Here is a 24733-nt window from a genome sequence, read left to right as displayed (position 1 = left end):
GCAATAACCTAAACTCATGTCAATCTGAATCCAGGTCTATATTCATCAGATCATCAAGATGTTGCTGGAGCATAATCCTATTACTTAGCAACTCTCTCGGGACACGTCTACTTACACATGTAGTAGCACAAAGGCCACATACGGCAGGACAAAATAAGGAATACCTCTATCTGTAGTAGGTGGCATAAGATCACACACCCAACAATTAGTGATGTTCACTACTAACTAGTGTTGATGCAGAAGCTGTAGAAAAGAATTGCTTACGAATTCTGATCTTCTAACCTGCTCATGTTCAGGAAAAGGGTGAAAAGAGTGCAAAGAAACAGTAGTAGGAAAAGACATAGGTTGGGAAGCGGGTGCAGAAGTCAATTGAGTAGAGAAAAACAATCCCACCCATAAATGACAACGTCATGTTTAAAAAACACTAGAACACACATTATTAAGAACATATAGACAATGGGAGAAAGTAGTGACCACTATTACAAATGAAATAATAATTTTTCACAACCCTAAGCAAAAAGCAAATCCTAAAATTATCTAGTAACATTTTTAGGGCTCCTATATATTTCAGTAATTTTTGTATGTTCAGGTGAAACAGTGGTGACCCTCATCAATGCTCTGAGGTGAAAAGGGGGTACTCTTTCCACAGAAAATGGACTTCATTCTGCTTTTACTAAACAGAATAGTACTTTAAAACAATGCCAGCAAAACAATCAGTCTCCTAACACCTAGTCTATACAATCACACGGAAACCTCTTGTGAAACCAACTATGCCCAGAGTCCGTTCAAAAAGCCTCTCTGGCAGGCTTCTATTGTCCTTCCAATCTGCTTCCACTGTCTTCTTCCGCGCTGGGCCTCTCGATTCAGGCCTCTTCATGAGAAAAGTACTGCTTAGTTGGAGTGCCCTCCTGGCAAACACCCATAGCTCACTCGAAAGTCTCAATGTCTCAAGGCAGTGCACCAGTATCTCTCCTTTGCGGCAGGCACTACAGGTAGTGTGCTCTCCATTGATCAAGGGCATAGTTCATCTCGTGCAGACCCGGGACCATTCTCAGGCTCCAACACTCATCATTCAGTGTCAGAGGACGCTCAGGCTGCTCTTTCATGGGTACCAGAATGTAGTGCCTTTTGTCAATCTTGGATCCGCCGGTGCACTGCACTTCCATTGGAGCAAAGGAAAAAGGGGGGGTGTGTGGCCAAAAACTCAGGCCAAGGGGCTCAAGGGACTGCACACTGTCAGAGGTTACCAGCACATGACAGGCGCTCTTTTGCACTGAAATTCTGGTTCCGTGGCAAAACCAGCTCCTCCTTCTTTTCTGATGTTGAACGCCTTCTGATGAAGCAAGTGCGATGCTTTAAACAGTTCATTGTATAACAAGGGGACTGCATACAGGTGGCCTGCGATCTTCAAAGGAGTGGCCACACACCATGGGACAATTTTCGTCTAGAATACACTGTCATTCTCAAAAAGCAATACAAATATAAAGGCAGTAGGCAAAACAGTGCCTCTAAGCTTTTCAATTGGGTTTCCGTGTGAGAGCCTCCATCATCTAAGGGTAGATAACTACACGAGAATTCTATCTAAATGGATGTCTTCACATATGGTGGCATTGTCTAATGGGGCAAACACATTTTTTTTTCAATGATTACATATAGGTGTTTCTAAATTCCTTATCTAGGACACCTCAAAAGAAAGATCACAAGATACATTTTATCAGAGACATGTAGATACCTTCCTTTAATAATTGTGCATCAGGTGGACTAAGTAATACAAAAGCTAATGATCAAGATGTGGAAACAAAAGACAAGAACTAGAGAGTCCTTGTATTTGCATGATTAGAACACATCTGATCCCACCAAAAATTAAAGCAGCAGGAACAAAAGGGTAAAAAACCACATTAAAAAGAGACATTGAAAATTCGTCATGTTCAAAAAAGTAAACGTAAGATATCTCCTATTGAGATGGAAAACTTGTCTTACTATAATATTGAGTCAGTTAACCAGTCTATCGCTACCCTGACAGTCAGGCTGGAAAACATTGAAGCAGGCCTAAGGAAAAGTCTTGAAAACCAGTCTGGTCATACAAAAGGGAATTATACATAATATGGGGGTCCCTGGTGCATCACTGCAGTCTGGAAGTGTGTACCTGAACAATACACCTACAATAATAAATGGGCTGACTGGTGAAAGGAATACGGAAAAGGGAATTGGAACTAGGACACAACTAAAATCCCCAATAACTAAGCATGATGCGACATCGGTCAGGGAAGAAGCAACAAAAGAAAAAAAATCTATAGGAAGAACAAGAATTTACTTGGGTGATAGTCAGGCATGTGACACAACACCAAGAGTACGGGTGATACACAAAAGGCCAAAGTTACACAAATTTTAACTCTACCGCTGGCGACTACACCATATACGGTAATCCTAGGTAATGTTCCAGTTCCTTCTTCAGGGAAAAATGAAAACCTGTTTTTCTTTTAAGGAACAAAAGCCATATACTACTTAGGAAGCAAAACATCATTAACTAATGTAATATAGAAATTAGGCCACCTTGAGTCACAGATCTATAATTTCATCCTTGGGTCCAATCAAGGATACATAGACGTAGGGCTTCCTGTTCCTTTAAGGGAAGGGGCTGTAACGTGACTAACTGCAGGTGACACACTTTGATCCTGTATATCTCTTTTTATTTTCCTTCAATACCATTATAGCCAAATAGACATGCACTGGTGAAGTGTTGTCTCTCATGTTCACAGCATGAAATATCATTATCTGTGGAATTTAGTAACCAGAACAAGTTCAACCAACTGTTGCGTAGTGATGGGCATCGTCATGACCATCCCTTCATAACACAGGTAAACTTGTAATAGTATCAAAAGCAGCAACAAAAAAACAAAAGCATGCATAAAAATAATAAAAACGCACAAAACGTCAAGCCATCAGATATGCTTGTTGTATATCAAGCACAAAAAGCATAGACAAAACAATAGCATATGTGAATAAGCGGTGACACACAACACCATGTCATGTACTTTATGCACTGTAAACCTGCTGCCCAAAACCCAATATTTGGGCCTGTTTAACTTGTCAGGTTTAAAATCCTTACCCTCCTTTTGACAGTAGATCACCAGGCAATGGAAATCTGCTGTCAAATATAACTTTATTGTCTCTCTTCTAACATACAAGACCAGCAAGAACAATTCATGATAGGACCAAATACACAAAAATAAATGTCCATTACTTAACTGTTGCCCTCTTGTCACCTTAGTTTTACCTTTCTAAAAGTAAAAATTGTTACACTGACATTCCATATTAATTTGGCACCTACAATTTCCACTGTGAAAAATAATTCTTAATTGGCAAATCGTTCTCACTAAGGCATATAGCCTTCAAAATTTTAGAAAACGGCTGCATCTTATTTTCTGTCTAAGACTTAATGGAACACTTCGTTTTCTGTCAAATAAAAGCAACTAGCAGGCATTATTTTATTTTTTTAGAGCGGAGACACAGATGTATCAGTTCTGCAAAGCATTTAACATGATGTTTGGACTTTCAAAAAAAAACCTTTTTCTATATTTTCCCTTTGGAATTAAGTTCTTTAGTTTTATTGATGTTCTTATGGAATAACCAGAAACCCCACTTTTTAGAGGCCCGTAAGGTCATTCTGCATTTCATAGAGACAAGGCCCTAATTTAAAAGGTCATAAATGTCAACGTGACAGCCTACTCCATTGTTTACTGGAAAACTAAAGATAGAATCTCAGCAGCATGACTTGAGCCAGCCTCTGCAGCTCTCCTAGCCCCCAGCTTCTGCCACTCTGAATTTGTCAAAGCAAGAAGGCCTTCCTAATTCCTCCTAACTTGCAATAATTCACTCTATTTAGAAAAATAATATCTCCTTTTTAGCCGCTAAAAAAAAATTCTCTATTCCCAGATTATTAAACTACATTTACTGTGAATAATTCACAAAACATAATAACACACATACCAGTTCTTAGAATAAATGCTTGTTGCAATCCTATGCAATGGTACACATTTCATCAACCTCAAATGAATGAACGTCTCAGTAGGCCCAGCTGAAGTTAGAACCTTCAACCCTGATATTAAAACAAGCCTTTATACTGGCACATTGACTCATTGAATCATAAGAAGGCACAAACTGTAAATATATATCAAACCTAAATGTATGCATTTACTGAAGCCTGAGACACTTTAAAAAGTACTCTGAATGAAAGAAAATGCAGTTTAAACAGTGCTTTTACCCAAATTCGACTTTGAAATTTTAGGCATTAAAAAACGAATATCCTGCAATTTTCTTGCACAATATGCATGACCAGAACGTCTATTACATAACCCATGAGTCAGGCATTGGAAATAATAACTTATACTTTATAAAAATGAGCTTGTTTGCGCCTGCGCCAAGGGAAAGTTGTACACACGAATGCTTGTCATTTTAGTGATGCAACACAACTTAAATCAAATTTTAATGCTAGGAGGTCATAGTATGAGTATTAAGCTTTATAAATATCAAAAAACGATTTTGAAAAGCACTTATTTTTTTAAAAAATAATTTTTCCATGATTAATAATTTTCTTTAAAAACAAAAATAATTTTCTTTTAAAAAAAACAATTATTCGTTTTTGTGATAATTCCACATATAAAAAGCAAGCTGCATCCCTTGCCTATCATTTTGGACACATTAACTCACAAGCCTAAGCGCATAAGCCCAACTTGAAACGCGTCACATTTTTGCGCCACTTTCATTTAAAAGGACCGTTATATGCAAAATTCCACCCGTGTTTAACTGGGAAAGTGCTGGCTGAATGAACATTCCTATCAAATATACTGCAGCTGAAAAGTTTGCCTGTGAACATTTAATACAATGCATCTAAGGAAAATGCTGTAAATTTATTTACTTTTGCAAAAATAGATAATTTCGTTTTTGGGGCCTTATTTATATCTATTGAATGTGTTTCTAATTTTATCCTTTAAGCATTTAACGGCAGTTATGTATATGTGCACAATTGCTCATTCTATAAATTAAAGAGCAACATATAGCTATTTTAGCACATCACGTAGTTCATTTCTGGATTTTTTTCTAAGTTTCTACTTAATATTAATTAACCAACATTTTACTTAACAGACTGAAAACATCAAGAAGACCCACAAACACACATTGAGCTCATTTCAGAAATAAACAGAAAGGGGTCAAACACACAATACAGCGCGCTTTAGCCATTTTTCATAAATAGCGCCATCGCAATTTACTTACAGAACTGTTTGCAGATACTAGTTGTAAGTCATATTTACAAGAAAAAAGAAAACTTTTCCCAATAGTGTTCCAAAAAACTGCAAAAACAGCCTCACAGATCTTTATTTCCAAGAATAGCGGACCCAAACTTCATTAAACGTGATGGGGCCCACGCCGTGTTTTAAAATAGAGCTCATGAGTTGGAGTTCCAATCGGAGGTATCAGACATGAATCCTCCAATCAGGAATCCCTGTTGCAACCAAAACAAAACCAAGTACCAAATTTGCTACGATTAGGCATCTTCGCTCACTAATCGAGCTTCAAACTTCAAGGGGCTATCTCTATCGATACACTCGCAAATGTACGAGTGTCAAGAATTCCTGTCATACAAGGGAAACACGCCCTTATGTAAACAGGAGAGCTGTTACATAACTCAAGGAAAACACGCCCTTATGTAAACAGGAGAGCTGTTACATAACTCAAGGGAAACACGCCCTTATGTAAACAGGAGAGCTGTTACATAACTCAAGGGAAACACGCCCTTATGTAAACAGGAGAGCTGTTACATAACTCAAGGGAAACACGCCCTTATGTAAACAGGAGAGCTGTTACATAACTCAAGGAAACACGCCCTTATGTAAACAGGAGAGCTGTTACATAACTCAAGGAAAACACGCCCTATAAAGGGAGGAACCGGGAGGTACAACGCTGTCGGATATTGTGTTCACACCGACGTACCTGCTTCGTGAAGAGCAGTGTTCCGGAGTGGTGCTCCAGTAAGGCAAGAACGGAGGTAGGTCGAGTCGTTACTCCCTGGGCCGTGTCTTGCCCCATCGTCACCTGTGAAGGACCCGGAAGCTCTACCGGTCAACCATTGAGCTTCGCTTTTTGACTCGGCTGAGTCCAAGCGCAGTGGCGCTTTTGCTGGTTGGAGTCGTAACTCCCAGCCCGACCAGAGACACAGGGACTGCCAGCTGTAACGCACACCAGGAGGTGTTTGCCGCGTTACAGACTCGGAAGTCCACAGGATCGATCGAGCGGCTGCTCTCGGTTCAGTCTTCTTGCTTGTGATTGGGGTATCGGTGACGCATCACCAGGAGGTGACTCCGCGTCCCGGTGCAGTCTGAGGAAGAGGTTGAGCGGCTGCTCCCTTCAGGTAGAGACCCCGGCTGGGTGTTTCCCTGACTCCTCGATTCTCCCCAACACTCTTCGTGCCCCTCACAGCCTACCGATTGGCATTGTCGGCCATTTCATTTCTGCCCTCTGTTGGCATACGCCGGGACCGGCGTATATGCAGAGGACGGTTAGGACCATCCGTGCTGTGGGCTGGTAACGTACTTAGCCTGGAGGATTCCAGTGACTATAACTTGTTTATTCTTTGTATTATATTTGCCTTCATTAAAACAACTAACCCTTCACTAGTGGTTGCGTCCTCATTGTCGTGTCTGTTAAACGATCCTGAGACGTTCAGGGCGTTACAACGAGACCCTCGGTTTTTGAAAATTGCAATCTTCAAATAAAACTAAGGACCAATACTAAGAACCAATACTAAGGACCAAAGAACCAAACTAAGAACCAATGCAAAACCAAGAACCAAAAACTAAGAACCAAAGGACCAAAGAACTAAGGACTGGGAGCGACCCACTTATACTTCAACTAAAACAGATGGAGAAAAAGTCTCTTCATTACCTGCCTACACAAATTGCAATTCGCGTATACAAACCTATACAAACCTATCAAAGCTATACCAAACAAATAGTTGTCCAAATTCTAACTGCCAAGTTCTAAATGACCTAACAGTCTTTTTTTATACTTATGCCAAAAACGTTCTCAGTCAGGAGTGACATGTGGAGAGTCGAAGTCAGAAAGATCAGAGATATACTGGGCTGCAGAGACAAAGAATCCCCCAGAACCTCTGTGTACAGAGTACCTGCTTAGTGGATTTCTGTCCTGTTCTCCCCAGTAGTTTTCTGTCCTCTGACACTCCTCCAGATAGCCACTTCTGATGAGGCCCACTGTTGGCAGCTCCATCTGTGGTAATATAAAATTATTCTTCTCAGGGTAATATAACAAAGAACTTGGCAAAGAAGCTGAAATATGAAAAGACATTTTTATTAAACTCAAATGAGTGAGGCTACGTCGCCCAGGAGCACCTAAAGCAACTGAATGAGGCAGCCTCCCGAATGGTCTTAGCTCAGACTTTTTATACCATTTATTATGCCCTAGGCATGCAAGCGAGTTGTACCAGTCACATTCCTAAACAAATGAAAAAGCTAGAGAGGCAACATTATAATTACAGGGTTTCATAAAGGTTACAGTTGACAAAGGTAAAAAGCCGGACAAAACCAACATTCTTCTTTAGACAAGCTGGACCAACCCATAATAAAAATGGTCACCTCCCCATCGTAAATAGACCATAAAAGCAGGAACAGAAACAGATAGGAATAGGATAAGGCATGTTTGTGTGTAATAAATATTTACAATGTCCTGTGCTCTGATCCTTAATCTTGATCAGCTAAAGGGAAGGAACTGGCTTGGCAAGGTCGGCCTCAGGCAATAGAGTCAGCTTTCGCCAGGTCATGCAGGAGTCAGCACAAACCCAAGCTAAGGTGTATGTGTCCTAAATACTTGTTCAGCCACAGTCAGGGCCTATGTAAAGGCCAACCACACAAAGGGCTGCCATGCACAAAATGGAACCCAAGGGTTCAGAACAAAACCTTCAAATACACAATGAATCCATTGGTGTAACATGACGAAAACACTCATGCATACCACACTCATCATTTGCGGTTCGCTGAAACCAAAATCGTCATGATACGACAACCTTTATTGAACGGGTTCAGAATTCACGGTACCACAGACAGTAGGGTCAGGACTCCTTTGCACTTTCCAGACAATCCTCTGAGTTATTCCTAACGTTATACACTCCGTATTCGGAAGCATTTTCGAGGGTCTACCTCTGATCCTGCTCACTGTAGCTGGAATCCTGATTATCTTCTACCTGCTGCACAATGGACGGACCATCCGCCAGCGAGATTGCAAAAGCTCTCCTGGAGAGGTATTACCGTGAGCGCATGATACAGCATCTGGGTTCTCCTCACCTTCGAGAACTAAGTGCTTCTTGGTTCTTAACCTTCAGACCAGTCTTTGAGGACTGCATCGTACCTGTCTTCCGATGCCTGTTCTGCGGAGGAGAATGTGAGTTGGACATCTGTCTGACACCTGACACGGAGATGCCAGCGGACTTAGCCTCCAGGCTGGAACCCATGTGGTCCCATGCACGACTATGTCCCCAGCGTATTCCCATCTTGACACATGCCTTCCTTGAGGAACCGCAGGTGCCTTTCACAACTGAATTGAATTTCAGCTCCAGCACTGGCACTGAGGTATCGAATTCAGCACCGGCTGCCTCCACAACAGCTGTTGGCAGAGAGGAGTTTCATCTATGCACAGTTGACGTGCTATGCAAGGTAATGTAGTGTTTGTCCCCTGCTGTAGCAGGCAGCGATAATGTTATGTCTCCCAGCCAGGACTCTAATCTAAATCTGGCTCACCGTGTGCTGGGAACAAATTCAGAAATGTTCTTTCCCCTTCTATTTCAAAAGACTTTTTTAAAATTGACACTTTCTATAACAAAGCAGGGCCTTCTAAGTACGCTTGCAGTAGTTCAACTTGTGTGATCGAACTCATTTAGAACTGTGATTTGCGGAACTTTACAACTAAAGTCAAACTTTAACATGGAACATTTGTCCTTGTTTTTTAATTTTACGCACTGACACCGTTATAAATGTGTATCTCAAATTGTGTACTATTAATGTTAAGTAAAAGGTGGAGTGGGTGTTATATTTCATATCGGTACCCTGATATAAGTCCAGGGAACATTTTACACTTTCCCTTCTGAGGTTCTGTAGCGATCCGAACCCGTGAATTCGGTATCGTAGTACTGACACGATTTCGGTACCAATGAACCGCAAATGATCCATTACATGCATGACAGTGTTTCGCTACGCAACTATCATGAATTCACTGAGAAATAGGGCATTCTGTTGTAAAGTCATGGCATCCATTTTAGTTACGGCATCCATTTTGTTTCTTGCCCTCACATAGTCAATGAACGGGCGATGACCCCGGCAGAGTCACCTTGTTAAGGACACGTAAGCTCAAGCCCCGAGAAAGGCTGACGCTGCATGACTAGGCAGAATCAAGCTGCCTCCCTTGCCTGAGGCCAGTCCTGCTATACTGGTTCTCGTTTCCGTTGTCCTGACTGAAAGGCCGAAGACGGTAGCCATGCCCGTTTATGATCCATAAACACCTCTTATCCTACTTTTCAATCCTTTGCACCTGGCTCTGCTCCTCTCCTTCTGGGCTTTTACAATGGGGAGGTTACGATTTTTATGATGGGGAGGATCGGGCAAAGAATGGAAAACTGTCAAGGGAACCTGATCGAATACCGAAATCCTACGACTAATTATTGTTTGATGTCTATTTACTGTTTGTTTGGGATACCGGGTTGGGCATGAGAAATATTCGTGTAATGTTGCCTAAAGACATTTTGCGTGTATTTAAAGAACAACCAACTTAATGCAATTTGAACAGTCTCGTAGATTCTGCCTGTGTGTGGTTCCTATGATTTCTGTGTCCCTGCAGTAAATAAACCTTGGTCTTTGACGCCGCCATCGAGAAGCCCATGTCTCTGTTTATTTGTGCACCGAGACAGGAGGAACTCAGGGGTCTTCGGGTGTTGTTTCCCTGACACCTCTGGACTCTTAAAAGTCCAGAACCTCAAATTGGCGCCCAACGTGGGGCGACGTCATCCGGTACCGGTCCAAAGCCTGAAAAGTTCGAGAAGTTTCGTGTGAAGATTCCGGAGGGAGGTACCCCGCTTCATCGATCCCTGCATGTCGTAAAAGTGGCCCGACGATCTCTTCCACGAGGGTTCCCGTTCCCAGACGGCTACAGAGGACCGCTGCCCTGACTGTCGCCCTGTCTTGGACCCGAGGTGCAGACCTTAGTACGGCGAGACGTAGACGGGTTCTCCTTGGTGACGTCTTCCACATTTCAGTTAAGTATTTAGTGGGTCACGCTCAGTTTGGTTGTTCCTTGTTGCTCTGGTTTAATTCGTAGATTATCATTGGTTGCTCTTGTTTAGATAATCTTTGTTTTGGTATTAGTTCATTTTGGTAGGCCTAAGTTCTCTGCGCATTTTGGTTGGAATTTGTCTTTGTTTGTCATGACTACTAGTAGTAATTGTTTCTTGTCCTGGTTACGTTGCAACGGGGATTCCCGGTTGGAGGATTCGTGTTCGGTTCCTCCGATTGGAACTCCTACATATGAGCTCTATTGTAAACATGGTGTGGGTCCTATTACGTATAATGAAGTATGGGTCCGTTATACCAGAAAAGATGGTGTCCTTAGTTGGCCACCGCATGGTAGCTTCGAAACGGAAATACTAGACAATCTAGAAATGAAGTTGTTCAAGAGAAAAGCCCGGCCGGCAATGTTTGATTCTTTTCGCGTATGGCGCAAAGAAGCCAAACAGAGAGAAATTAGGAAGACGAAGAAAGAACAGAAAGAGAAAGGGTTGACTTTAATGGAGTCTGCTAGGCAGCTGCATGTCAACGAGACTGAGAAAGCAATAGAGATGGCGAATAGAAAATATAATTTGGCAATTGATAGATGTTACCCTGCATTGCCATCTCGCCCTACTAAGCCGATGAAGGATCATGAGAAGGATCCTCTGTTGTCTTACCTGTTGAATTCACCTCCACCGTATGGACAGGGTATTACAGTACCACAGTTACTACCTGTTGTACAGACAGCTGCTGGTCAGCCTGGAATAGTTGCTCCACTTCCTTTGATTGCAGCTCCTGTCCTTCCCGTGGTTAATGTTCCTTCGGCACCCCCTCTTCCTGGGTCGCCTGTTCCGCCTTTGCCTGTCATTTCGCAAACTACTTCACCTGCTACTCCCACCCTTACTAATTCATCTGCTTCAGCTGCCCTGTCCCCGAACCCTGTGAACATTCTGACTCCGCTTTCCGCTCGTCGAAAAATAACTGACTCTGTAACTAATATCTTAACTCCTCTCTACAGGTCTTTAATTGGGACCCCCGTTTCTGACTCTATACAGAGACGTAGTCAGCTTCCTGGTCCTCAGGAACGAGACATGTTAGATTCGACAGCTCTTAGGTGGATGTCGAAAGCTAGGAAGTATGATGCACGAAGAGTGTTAGATACTTTTATGCAATGGAATGAACCTACTCAACGTTATGTTTTTGACGTGATGTGTTCTCTTGTGCGTGAAGAATGGGAAGATGATGACTTAGATTCCGTCCTCTCTGATCCAATAAATATTCAACAGAAATTCGTCACCGGAATGGTGATAGGTTCAGAAGTAAGAGGAGCGATAGAACTGATTTTAGCTTATAGGGATGATTCCCCTCTTCGAGCGACAAGAGACCCTGATGGTTCACCGATTACTACTAGGAAAAAACGAGGTCAATATCCGATGAGGGAAGTTCCACCGATATGGCGTGATGCAGTTCAAGCTGATGGGGCTAATAATATTTTAGCTGCCCCGGCACATTTCCAGAGAGTATGGATACACATCCCTTGGAAGCGGGCCGAAGTATTAGCCATAAAACAAGCGTTACCAGACCCACGTAAAAATCCTGCTGGTTATTACAAAGAGTTAACGCAGACAGTTCAAGCGTGCATCATGAATTTGGCAGACATTGAAATGTTATTTGGTAATGTAGTGCCACAGCCTATATGGGCCAAGATTCGACAAGAGAACCACCCAGTCGCCTTAGGAGGTGATTGGCCAGCTATTGTAGCAGCAGATGCGCAACAAGTTGGCGGTGCTAAACCTGAACCTCTGATTGCTGCCTTACCTGGCAGAATAATTAATCTGATGAAAACGCTGATGCCAGCATTACGAGTCAATTGGGATAAACTATCGGCATGCAAACAAAAGAAGGTCGAAAGCGTCTCTGACTTTTTCACTAGATTTGAAGAAACCTTCGTAGACCACAGTGGGCAAGATATGAGTACTGAGGGAGGCCAGAGATTGTTTGTCGACAAGTTCGTGTTTAATTTACTACCTGAGCTTAGTAACAAGTTACAGGATTCTGAAAGTGCATGGGCAGTGTCAACGACAGCACAGATACTTGCAACTGCTCAATATTACGAGAATAGAGAGAAAGAAGAGAAGGAAAAGTCAGAAAAGAAAACAAAAGATTTAAAGACTAAAGTTCTTTTGCAACAGGCGTATCCGCCTCGTTCGAATCAGTCAGATTCACAGCAGCGACCCCAGTTTCAGCAACAGCCACAATTCCAGCACGGGACGTCCCAAAGATTTAATTATGGTTTTTCTCGACAACAGTTAGCATGGAATCAGTGTGCCTATTGTAAAAAGGAGGGTCATTATAAGAATGAGTGTCCAATACTACACGCACAGACTAGTGGTGTCCCAGCGCAGAGAGGCACTGTTGGATCTATGCAAACTCCTAGAGGTAGAGGACGTGGTACTATGACACCAGAGGCCGATCGTCTATCGAATTATTTCGATCAGCGAAATGCACAATCTGCGCAACCAGGCAGATCTCCACAGTACCATGTTTGAGACTATTATGAACATAATGAAGAGATTCAGAGAAGCGAGCACTAGGACAGCCACAGGCAAAGAGAGGGAGTAGTATCAGTTCCAGTTGATCAGAGTGGACCTTATGTCGCAGTAGTTACCTCAGGCGTGGTCGAACCGTTTCTGTTGGATACTGGTGCGGCAAAAAGTTCAATTATGCATGCGAAACTCCCTGGCGCACCTTTGTCTGGCTTAACGGACACTTCAGTAGGTTTTTCAGGCGCCCCTGTTCACAATCCTGTTTCTAGTCCTTTGTCAATATCTGTTGGGCCATGCGAGCTAGAAGCACCCCTTATCCTAACAACCGGTTGTAATGAGAATCTACTTGGTTTAGATCTGTTGAAACGCCTGCATGCGACACTGTACTGTTCTCCTTCGGGAGTACAGCTCACATTAGGCAAAAGAGCCATCTCTCCAATGTATATGTCGATGGATAAGCTCCCACCGGAGCTGCGTTCTCTCCCTGATACTCTTTGGGCAACTGGTCCTAACGATGTAGGCCTCTTGGAAATTCCCCCTTATGTGGTAAGTCTGAAAGCGAATGTTAAATTCCCACGAATCCCACAGTATCGGATTTCGAATGAAGGTGAACGAGCACTCTTGCTGATTGTGAAAGACTTAATACAGAAAGATGTGATTGAGGAAACTAGAGGAAATGTCTGCAATAGTCCTGTTCTGCCGATTTTGAAACGTACTGACCCTTCCAAGCCTCCAATCTACAGATTTGTGATTGACCTCAGAGAGGTTAACAAAATAGTGATTGCACAGTTTCCTGTAGTCCCAGATATCACTGCATTATTGACGTTGATTCCTGCCTCAGCCTCATGGTTTACAGTTATCGACTTGAAAAATGCCTTTTTCAGCATTCCCATAGCCGAGGAAAGTAGAGACATTTTTGGTTTCTCCTTAGGAGGTCGCAGTTTCAGATTCAAGCGCGCTCCACAAGGTTATTGTGAGAGCCCTTCAATTTACAGCCAAGCATCGAAGAGTCAATTAGATGCTCTTGTACTTCCTCCTGGTGTTGCTCTGATCCAATACGTAGACGATCTTTTACTAGCCGCTGATGACAAGGAAACTTGCAAAGAAGCTACAATTTCTTTATTACGTCATTTGTCAGACTTACATCACAAGGTGTCACCTTCTAAACTGCAATATTGTTGCCAAGAAGTGACCTACTTAGGTCATCTTTTGTCAAAGGAGGGAAGAAGGTTGACCCCAGAGAGAATCAAAGCAATTTCGCAGATGACTGTACCAAGCACACAGAGAGAAGTGCGTGCGTTCTTGGGTATTACGTCATACTGCAGGCAATGGATCCCAAATTTTTCTCTCATGGCAAAACCATTGGTAGCCCTGACTGGAAAAGGTGTTCCGATCCCTTTGCCATGGTCTGATGAATGCCAACAAAGCTTCTCCGACTTACGTGATGCGCTGTGTTCAGCTCCTGTGTTGGGTACTCCTGACTACAGTAAGCCATTTACTTTATATGTCCATGAAAGAGAAGGATGTGCGTTGAGCGTATTAACGCAAGAATTTGGTGACAAACAGCGGCCTTGTGCATATTTCTCATCTACATTAGATCCGGTAGCCAGAGCATTGCCAAGTTGTTTGAGAGCTACAGCAGCAGCTGCAGTGTCGATCCGACAGTCTGCTGGACTAGTCATGAATAATATGTTAGTAGTCATGGTTCCACATGCTGTGGATACACTCATGAATCGAATGAAAACTCAGCACCTCACCAGTGCTAGACTATCAGGCTATGAGCTGACGCTTTTGGCAAGTCACATTCAGATTAAGCGATGCAACATATTGAATCCAGCAACGCTGTTGCCGACTACTCAGGAGTCGAGTGATTCAGAGCCCCATGACCGTTGTTTCAGAACTGAGGAAGAGACAAAAGGTAGGATTGATTTGAAAGATACTCCGTTACTAGATCCAGACGGCACTTTATATGTCGATGGGTCGTGTTTTAAATTACAGAATGGTGATGTGACGGCCGCGTATGCAGTTACGACTTTGAGTACGATTGTTGAGACCGCAAGAGTAAGTCAGAATTCTGCCCAGGCTGCAGAATTAATTGCATTGACAAGAGCGTGTGTTTTAGCTGAGGGAAAGAGAGTGAATGTGTTTACTGATAGCCAATACGCCTTCGGCGTAGCACATAGCTTTGGACGTCTCTGGAGAGAAAGAGGTTTTCTCACGTCCCATGGGACTAAGATCCAACATGGACAGTTAGTCAGTGATCTATTGGAATCCCTGACCCTACCGAATGAAGTTGCAATTGTGAAGTGCAGTGCACATCGGAAGATTACGGATGATGTTGGCCGTGGGAATGCGTTTGCTGATGAGGTCGCCAAAGAGACGGCCAAGAACATGACGAGCCGAATGTATGTTGCAACGTCTGCAAGATGGATTGCTGAATCAGGGATGTGTGAGAATACGATTGAAAGTGTGAAGGCAATCCAGAATGAATTAACTGAAAATGAGAAGAATGAATGGAAGGAGAAAACGGGTAAAATGGATTCAAGTGGATGTTGGGTTGATTTGTCTGAGCAGCAACGTTGGATGTTACCTGATGCGTATGTACTTGCGGTAGTCACGATGGCGCATGGAGCGGCGCACATCAGTTCGAAAGGGATCTGTAAAATGTTAGCTCCAGTATGGAAGAACGATGGAATTACTAAGTGTGCGGAAAGAGTGGTGAAAAATTGCATGATATGCCTGATGCATAATCCTGGCAAGGGAACCCCAACCCCAACTGGTCATTTTGCTCCCCCTTCTTGTCCCTTTGAAGTGATTCAGTTGGATTTTATCCACATGGATAGGTGTAACAATCTTAAATACGTCCTAGTGGTAGTCTGTGCCTTTTCAAGATGGATTGAGGCATATCCGTTAAAGGATAACACTGCTATGTCCACTGCCAAAATCCTCCTCAAAGAATACTTCCCCAGGTATGGTATGCCACGGATTGTTTGGTCGGACAATGGAAGTGAGTTTGTAGGGAAAGTTATGAAGAGTGTGTGTGTGCGGGTCTGGGTATTACCCAGAAATTTCACAGTGCGAATCACCCACAGTCAGCGGGTTTGGTTGAAGGGTACAATGGCACCCTGAAGCTGAAACTTGCTAAACTTCAAGCTTCCACTGGTCTCTCTTGGCCAGACGCACTGCCTTTAGCTCTACTGTCCACCAGAGCGACTGTACACTCTCGAGTAGGGCTTAGCCCATATGAGATTGTGTTCGGCCGCCCTGCTAATGTTTGGGGAGTCCCTAGGCCAAAGGAATTCAAACAGATTGAATACCCAATGTTGATTGATTATCTTTATGATCTGACTGCTAAATTAAGCCTTATTCATCAACAGGTATTCGAATCCTTGCCTAAACTGCCAGAGAGTCCAGGCCACACGTTGAAACCAGGCGACCAAGTTGTAGTTCGGAATTTCGAACGAACTCGGAACCTCCAGCCAAGATTCGTGGGTCCGTTCCAGGTACTCCTCACAACAAGAACTGCTGTACGCCTAGCTGGAAGGAAAAATTGGGTGCACGCTAGCCATACGAAGAGTGTCCCTCTCCCACTCCCCTATGACAATTGGGTTAGACAGGGATTTGGTGTATCCGAGACAGAACCTGTTCCTAGGCACATCCCTTTCAGTGATGCAGAGTACATAACGGACCACCCACGAACTGAAACGCAGAACTTTGACACCTCAGCAGGAACCGCTCCTTTGAATCTTGGACCGAGTATTGTACTAAGTGAACATTTGTCACCTGTGGAGTCGAACATTTCCGCACCTGTAGACCAGCTATTTCAAGATCAGACAAGACCCGGAAAGTACAGATATAATCTACGTTCTCATGTTATGAACTAATGACATTGCATATTTACCTTTTCTGTTTTAAAACTGTTTTGATCTTATTGCATTCCATTCAGTCAGGGAGTTTGCTCAAATTTTTATCTTTTTATTTTTTTGTTTCTCTCACCTTACCATCTGGGTTACCGTAGGGTCGTAACGTGTGCCTTGTTTTAATTTGCAGGGAATCAGACAGAAGGTCGGTTTCTTCTGTCTATCCTGGGAACTCCCAGGGTAAACAGAGGCAAGTTTTTAACAGGTACAAACCATCCGTTGCGAACGGTTGTAGAAGATGGAGCTTCCTGAACTGCGACGGGTTAATGTCATAAATGTGCACAAGACAAAACTATATGACATATTACATAGTAAATGTTTTCTAATGCACACTTCTAATTGTTTTAATAACTTTGGTAGGCGGAATTATTTTTGGTATTCAGTTGATCTTTACACCTGTTACATCTACAGTATCTCCCCATGTTCCTGTTTCTCCGACTGTTGTTTCTCTCCATTCTTTCCATCCTTTTCCTGCCCACGAGCAAGCTCGACGCTCTGAGTTTATAAATAACACTTTCATTCAGCTCTTGCACCAACATCAACTAGTGGTTAACACAACAAACTGCTGGGTGTGTGGCTTGATACCACATACCATGGACAAGGGCATTCCTTATCTGGTTCTGCCCTTTAGTTATAATGGATCATTCTGGGCATTTCAGACCATGTTCGCTTATGCCCTAGAGACCTATCCTCCACGACCTCCGCATTCCACTCGGTATAACTCTGCTAATAGAGCCTTGGTAAAAGGAATCACTGACATGGTTAGAGATGTCAATAATACTCCGTTCATTCCCAAGGATGAATTGCGAGTATACATGGGTTGGAATGTTACGGAATATGGCATTACTCTGGGTGAGAACAAACGTAAAAGCTCGACTCCGATCTGGGTCGTACCCCACCAAGGTCAGGTCTGTTTGCAAGGAAATGGGAGGAATCCGAAAGCTCGACTAGGGAAGAGTGACTGTATCGAAACATATGTTTTCCCGTCACAGTCTTCCCCTGCATTCTTAGCTGCTAAGGGTACCTATTTTGTTTGCCAAGACAGAGCATACACATGGTTGCCTGCTGACTTCTCAGGCTCATGTTATATCGCTCAACTGTTACCTCCGACATACACTGCTGCACCGGACTATCACAAAACTAGAGTTGTGAGAGGTGTTTTCAGTAAAGAAGATACTGCTGGCCAAGAAGCAGGAGACTTCTTCAAAGGTTTCCTTCCGTTCTGGGGGCCTATGGCCAACAGTAGAAACTTACGTCAACTAACACGGGTAGTTGAATCCACTATCACCGAAACTGCGGGTGCCCTTAGTAACCTGACAGCTGAGCTTCAAGCGGATCGCCTCATGACGTTACAGAACCGTATGGTTCTTGATGTGTTACTTGCAGATCGAGGTGGAGTATGTAAGATGATCCAATCGAGTTGCTGTGTTTTTATCCCAGATAATGCGCCAACGGTATACAAGGCCATCTCTAAGTTACATAAGATTTCTGACTCTATTCATGTAGAGGAAGGTGACTGGTCATTAATGGGATGGTTCTGGAGCCTGTTGTCTGCGTGGGGATGGAAGGTTCTGATAGTCACTGGTGTTGCGTTGGTATTTTTATTTTCATGCTGTCTCATTGTTCAGTGTGGTCCTACCTTATGTAGCCTTTGTGTTTCTACATGCGTAAGAAGACCACCTGTTTTTAGAGATACGCCACGAGATAGAGTAATGCTTCAACAACATATCAGTGACCTGATGAACATAGAAATGGACTCTGACATAGAGTGAGTTATTGCCTATGTAAGGGCAAAAGGACGGTCTGAGGTTCTGTAGCGATCCGAACCCGTGAATTCGGTATCGTAGTACTGACACGATTTCGGTACCAGTGAACCGCAAATGATCCATTACGTGCATGACAGTGTTTTCGCTACGCAACTATCATGAATTCACTGAGAAATAGGGCATTCTGTTGTAAAGTCATGGCATCCATTTTAGTTACGGCATCCATTTTGTTTCTTGCCCTCACATAGTCAATGAACGGGCGATGACCCCGGCAGAGTCACCTTGTTAAGGACACGTAAGCTCAAGCCCCGAGAAAGGCTGACGCTGCATGACTAGGCAGAATCAAGCTGCCTCCCTTGCCTGAGGCCAGTCCTGCTATACTGGTTCTCGTGTCCGTTGTCCTGACTGAAAGGCCGAAGACGGTAGCCATGCCCGTTTATGATCCATAAACACCTCTTATCCTACTTTTCAATCCTTTGCACCTGGCTCTGCTCCTCTCCTTCTGGGCTTTTACAATGGGGAGGTTACGATTTTTATGATGGGGAGGATCGGGCAAAGAATGGAAAACTGTCAAGGGAACCTGATCGAATACCGAAATCCTACGACTAATTATTGTTTGATGTCTATTTACTGTTTGTTTGGGATACCGGGTTGGGCATGAGAAATATTTGTGTAATGTTGCCTAAAGACATTTTGCGTGTATTTAAAGAACAACCCACTTAATGCAATTTGAACAGTCTCGTAGATTCTGCCTCTGTGTGGTTCCTATGATTTCTGTGTCCCTGCAGTAAATAAACCTTGGTCTTTGACGCCACCATCGAGAAGACCGTGTCTCTGTTTATTTGTGCACCGAGACAGGAGGAACTCAGGGGTCTTCGGGTGTTGTTTCCCTGACACCTCTGGACTCTTAAAAGTCCAGAACCTCACTACATTATCTCCCCGTCAGTTCATATGAACAAGCCTTATAAGGTCATAACTCCAAATAAGGACTGAACACCTAATAAGGATTGCAGACTTTTATGGACTAAACCTTTCACCTAGTTACGTGCCGAAGGTGGGGTTTTCCCAATCGATATTGCTAAGACATCATCCTTAGCACATATGAATAATTTATGAGTACACTCTCCAGGGAGTATACTTCACCTCTCCCATCAAAGCACAAGGTTTAATCCCCAACGTCATCCTCATACTGAACAATGGCTAACACACGCACATACACTGTATAAATACAGCACCTCTTGCTATCAGTAGGGAGGAGGGAACTGAGACTGCAAGGCCGACACACTGAATAGAGATGCTGCAGCTCTGGCATGCCATCGCTCCAGGTGACAGTGGTCTGAATATCCCATGCGGGGTGTCCAACTCAAGTCCAGGATGAAGTCCCACACTCTCACTATTCAGGTAATAGGGTTTGACTAAATCCTAGCGGGATTCTTGGCTCTTAGACTCTTAGACACTTAGGGCCTTATGTAGGTGGGCTTGCATTTACCACTTCATAAATACCGAATCATACCGATTCGGTATTTATGAAGTGGTAAATGCTATGTAGGTAATTGGTCGGTAAATATTACCGATTCGGAATAATTCGGTAATTACCGAATCGGTATTTACCGAATCGGTAATGAGGCATACCTTCCCATTGATGGGAAGGTATGCCTCATTACCGAATCGGTAAATACCGATTCGGTAATGGGGGAGCACATGCAAGGGTGGCAGGGTGTCACATTGACACCCTGTTGCACCCCTGATTCGGCCATGTGTGCACATGTGGCACACATACATGCCCTGAGGGCATGTGTGTCTGCCACATTGCACACATCTACGGGCAAAATAATGCATTTACACACATATTCGCCATTTACCACCAACTATTAGTTGGTGGTAAATAACGGATCCCCACACACACCACACAGTCCCCCTACATCTGATTTCTGTATTCAGAATTTACCGAAGCGGTAAAATTACCGAATCGGTAATTTTACCGATTCGGTAAATTTACCGATTCGGTAAATTCCGAATACAGAAATTCTCCCCCTACATACCAAAAGCCAAAATACCGGTCGGTAACGGTATAATTACCGAAAATCGTCTGTTACCGACCGGTATTTGGCTACCTACATGAGGCCCTTAGTCTCTAGTCTCTTAGGCTTAGGCTCTTTCGTACCTACTCACATGCTAGGTACATTTAGGTACATCTAGGCAGGCATCTTAGGAGTACACACTTTATTTTATAAGTGCATTTCATATTCATGTATGTGTTCATGACTATTGCAAAATGGTAGAACAATACTATTCATTTTTATTCACTGTGCTGCTGGTCCTATATCTCTGCTACTGTGTTACAATTGTAACAGCGCATTTATTTTACATGATAAGAACAACGGTACAATAAATTCTTATTGAAAACACGCTCGACTGTTTCTTCTATGCATCTCTCTGAGAGCAAAACAAGCAAGTACGGGTGACTGGGAGAAAAGTAGTATATTGTTTCCAAGAGACTGAGGAATAAGGGTTTATTGTGTTCTGAGGTTGCCAAAAACTAACCTTTCTGATAATAGGAAATTCTAGTGTCACTGCGAGCTAGCTAATGCAAAACATAGGCTAACATATTCGGCGGGGGTGTACAGAGTCAGTCTGCCACCAGACCCACAGTTTATGTTATCCGTAAACAGCGTAGGTCCTGCATGAAGGGTACTATAGGAACTACACTACATCTCAAGCAGTGCCTGCTGGTGGACAGGTGTCGTGAATAGTTGGGTGGTGGTAGCTGCCCTCACGAGAATGAGACCTCCTTATCATTGAGGCTCCTCCCACCTCACTAGCACAGTCTTCTGGAGGACTGTGTTCCAATTAGTGGGGTTGTGGTGGCTGATCCCTGTAGGATGATACTTCCTTTGTCATTGATGCTACTCCCACTTCCTAAGCAGATCCTGCTGGAGGGCAGGGATTGTGAATAGTGTGGTGGTGGTGGCTGCTCCCTCTAGAATGAGGCTTCCTTATCACTGAGGCTACTCACAGCTCACTAGCACAACCGGCTGGAGAACAGGTGTTCTAAACAATGGGGTGGAGGTGGCTGCTCCGACTAGGAAAAGACTTAGCTTGTCGATGGGGCAGGTCGCACCTCACAAGCACAGTCTCTTGGAGGACGGATGTGGTGAATAGTGATGGGTAGTGGCTGCTTCCTCCTCACAAGCACTGTCTGCTGGAGGATGGGTTTTGTAAATAGTGGGTAGTGATGGCTGTTCCCTCTAGGATGAGACTTCCCTTGTCATTGATGCGTGTCCCAGCTCCCAAACAGATCCTACTGGAGGACAGGTATTGTGAAAAGTCTGGTGGTCGTGGCTGCTCCCTCTAGGATAAAAATGGCCCTTGTCAATGAGGAAGGTCCCACCTCACAAGCACAGCCTGCTGAAAGACGGGCGTTGCGAATAGTGGAGTGGTGGTGGCTGCTCCCACTAGGATGAGGCTACATGTCATTGAGGCTGCTCCCATCTCCCAAACACAGCCTGCTGGATTATGGGTAATGTAAATAATGGGGTGATGCTGGCTGCTCCCTCTAGGAAGAGAATTTCTTGTCATTGAGTCTGATATCAACTCCCATACACAGCCTGCTGGAGCATCGGTGCTGTAAATAGTAGCGTGGTGGTGCATGCTCCCTCGAGGATGAGACTTTTCTATCATTGACGCTACTCCCACCTCCCAAGCACAGCTTGCTGGAGGACGCGTGTTATAAATAGTGGGGTTGTGGTGGCTGCTCCCTCTCAGATGAGACTTCCCTTGTCATTGATGCTGCTCCCAACTCCCAAGCACGGCCTACTGGAGGACAGGTGCTGTGAATAGCGGAGTGGTGTTGGCTGACCTCTCTGAATGAGACTTCCTTATCATTGAGGTTGCTTCCACCTCACAAGCAGAACCTGCTGGAGGCGAGTGATGTTAATAGTGGGTTGGTGGTGGCTGCTTCTCTTGAATGTGACTTCTCTTATTATTGAGGATGCTTCCACCTCACAAGCAGAGGCTGCTGGAGGACAGGTCTTGTGAATAGTGGGGTATTGAAGATTGCTCCCTCTATGATTAGATGTCCCTTTTCAATGAGGAAGGTCCCTCCTCCCAAGCAGAGCCTGCTGGAGGACAGATATTGTGAATAGTGGGGTGGTGGTGGCTACTTCCTTGTCACTGAGTCTTCTCCCTCCTCACAAGCACAGCCTGCAAGAGGACAGGTGTTGTATGTAGTGGGGTGGTGATGGCTGTTCCCTCTAGGATTAGATGTCCCTTTTCAATGAGGAAGGTCTGTCCTCACAAGCACAGCCTGCTGGATGATGGGTTTTGTGAATAGTGGGGTGGAGGTGGCTGCTCCCACTATGATGAGGCTACATGTCATTGAGGCTGCTGCCACCTCCCAAGCACAGCCTGCTGAAGTACAGGTAATGTAAATAATGCTCCCTCAAGGATGAGACTTCCTTGTCATTGAGTCGGCTCTCACCTTGCATGCACAGCCAGCTGGAGCATGGGTGTTGTGGATAGTGAGGTGGTGGTGGTTGTCCTCTCTAGAATGAGACTTCCTTATCACTGAGGCTGCTACCATTTCAAAAGCACATTCTTTTGGAGGACGGGTGTTTAAATTAGTGGAGTGATATTGACAGATCACTCTAGGATGATCTTCCCTTGCCAATGAACTGGTCCCACCTCAATACCACAGCCTACTGGAAAACCGTTGTTGTGAATAGTGGGAGGGGGGCTGCTCCCTCTAGACTGAGGCTATCTTTGTCAAAGAGGCTGGTCTACCTCACAAGAACAGCTTGATGCAGGACCAGTGTTGTGAATAGTGGGGGTTGGATGAGACTTCCTTGTCATTGAGCTTTCTCCCACCTCTCTAGCAAAGCCTTCTGGGGGACGGGTGTTGTAAATAGTGGCTGGTGATGGTTGCTCCCTCTTGGACGAGATTTCTCTTGTCATTGATGCTGATCCCACCTACCAAGCAGAGCCTGCTGGAGGACAGGTTTTGTAAATAATGGGGTGTCTTCTCCCGCTAGGATTTGACTTCTGTGTCATTGACGCCGCTCCCAGCTCCCAAGTACAGCCTGCTGGAGAACAGGTGTTGTAAATAGTAGTCTGGTGGTGGCTGCTCCCTCTAGGTTGAGACTTCCCATGTCATTGAGACTACTCTCACCTCACAACCAGAGCCTGCTGGACAATGAGCTTTGTGAATAGTGGGATTGTGGTGGCTACTCCCTCTAGAATGAATCTTCCATTTCATTGAGGTTCCTCCCACCTTATGTGCAGAGGCTGCTAGAAGATTGCTGTTGTAAATAGTGGGGTGGTGGTGGCGGCTCCCTCTAGGTTGAGACTTCCCATGTAATTGAAGATGTTCCCACGTCAAAAGCAGAGCCTGCTGGACGATGAGTTTTGTGAATAGTGGGATTGTAGTAGCTGCTCCCTCTAGTATTAAACTTCCTTTTCATTGAGGCTGTTCCCACCTCACATGCTCAGCCTTCTGGAGGACAGGTGTTGTGAATAGTGGGGTGGTGGATGTTGCTCTTCCTCTTCCTGCCTATCGACTGATTCAGTGTTGCAAGTGGGTGGAGTCACGTTTGAGGCCCGCTGGGAACCAGGACCACCTTCTACCCCCTTCCACCGAAGCCTCTGCGAAGATCATGACTGTGGGTGGGTCTGGCATTAGGGAGATATGTGCGAGTGCAACCACCGTCAGACGGTGTTCACTAAAGAGTGATCCCCTGGTCAGACACAGAGGCGGCTCGGTTAGTTCCGGGTACAGCCTGTGTCTGCCCCACTGGGCCCAACTCACCAGGCTGGAGCCAAGAGGTGGGTGCGGGTTTCACTTCCTGCCCCCCATCTCCAGCACCAGCTCAGCCCCAGCGCTGGCTATCACAAACCCTGCAAAACAGGGCAACAGGGCAACAAGGCAATAGGAGAGAGGTTGCCAGATGACTTTACACCCCCCAGCACAGCTTAGCCAGGTGGGCTCCTACAAGCCAGCACCAAGATCTCCAGGGGGACAAGCAGTGCTGATTATCCCACCTTGGCAGAGAGGTAAGAGGGCAAGGGGGTGAGGACCAAAGTGTGCGCAACCACCTGAGAGGCGGCTCAGATGGTGTTGAGAACAGGGGGGGTCTGTGATCCCATAGCCCCATTTAGAACCTATTTCTATTCCTCCCTCC

At 44.4% G+C, this 24733-nt stretch overlaps 1 protein-coding gene across 3 annotated transcripts in view; it reads right to left on the bottom strand.

Moving 5' to 3' along the window:
- Nucleotides 1–24733, bottom strand: part of LOC146806292 (zinc finger BED domain-containing protein 6-like) — a 335542-nt gene that overhangs the window by 296085 nt on the left and 14724 nt on the right. The window contains exon 2 of one of the 3 annotated variants that reach the window (XM_085623522.1): nt 7184–7284. The exons of the other annotated variants lie outside the window; for them this stretch is intronic. The gene's annotated coding sequence lies outside the window, so the exon portion shown is untranslated. The remainder of the gene's footprint in view (nt 1–7183; nt 7285–24733) is intronic. 3 annotated transcript variants of the gene reach the window in all.

This window comes from Triturus cristatus, chromosome 8 (assembly GCF_964204655.1).
Source record: "Triturus cristatus chromosome 8, aTriCri1.1, whole genome shotgun sequence".
NCBI lineage: Eukaryota > Metazoa > Chordata > Amphibia > Caudata > Salamandridae > Triturus > Triturus cristatus.
The sequence above is the reverse complement of the archived record's forward strand: the minus strand, read 5'-3'. Positions and strand labels throughout refer to the sequence as shown.